Genomic DNA, 1,046 nt, shown 5'->3' with positions numbered 1-1,046 from the left:
ATGCTGCCCCAGCGCTGTGCTTGGGGGGTGGTTTGTATTAAATGCTTGCAGCAAACCCCCCTGGCTGCGGTGGGAGTCTGTCCCTGCCTCTGCCAGGGAATCTCGGCATCCCCAAGAGGACAAAAAATCCCAGAACACTGTCATTCCGTTAGGATCTAGGGCTCATGGGCACAGTGGAGGGTAGGCAGTGCTCCCCAGCCCCCCACTTCTGGGCCGGGGGGCAGGCAGAGCTCCCTCCCGCCTTAGCTAAGGCCCTCCTCTCCCTGCTCTGGAGCCCAGGATGTGGGAGGCCCCTCTTCCAGCCCAGACGGTGGCCTCCAGTAACCAGAGCTGCTGCTCGGGGCAGGACAACCTTAAAGTATTCCCAGACTTCCTGGCACCTCAGCGGAGGCCCCTTTAACTCCTTCCTCTCTGCCAGCCCTGACAGCGGAGCTGTGGAAAGCCCAAGCAGGGCTGGGATGCAGGGCTCTCTCCCTCCAGGAGGGAGAAGCTGGCTCAGGCTGTATCGGAGCAAGGGCTTGTGCCCTAAATAACTTGGCACAAGGGGAACCCGGGGAAAAGGCGCCTTGCACAACGGGACTGAGGGCTCTATCCAGCAGCTGAGAAACCTTTGTCCGTACTAAAAGCCAGGACAGATGTGGGACGGAGGAGAAAATTCGTGTATAGTCTTTAAAGCAAGTTTCCTGCCACACAGGGCTGCTCACCAGCAGGCAAGGAAATCGGCACATCCAAGGCAGAGGCAAAACTGAAGGAGTTTAATGTGCTTAAAGCTAGGGAACAGCTAATCCCCGCCCAGGACCACAGGAGAAACTGGCACAGGAAGGCACAAGGCTGGAAGCAAGGATTTACTGCAAATCCATGGTGCTGGGGTGGTAGCGGACGGATGGAGAATCCCTAATGCAGAACCTCACTGAAGGCAGGGCCCCGGTGGAGCGCGGAGCTCCGCGACCCGTGGAGAAGGCAGGGTGGGGTTGGTTACCCGAGTGCCGGGATCCATCAAACCCGGGTTTCTGAGACACAGCGAGGTGGTAGGTCCCTGCTGCTTA

Source organism: Eurypyga helias, unplaced genomic scaffold (genome assembly GCF_000690775.1).
Source record: "Eurypyga helias isolate BGI_N326 unplaced genomic scaffold, ASM69077v1 scaffold40304, whole genome shotgun sequence".
In the NCBI taxonomy this organism is placed as follows: domain Eukaryota; kingdom Metazoa; phylum Chordata; class Aves; order Eurypygiformes; family Eurypygidae; genus Eurypyga; species Eurypyga helias.
Note: the sequence above shows the minus strand (reverse complement) of the source record.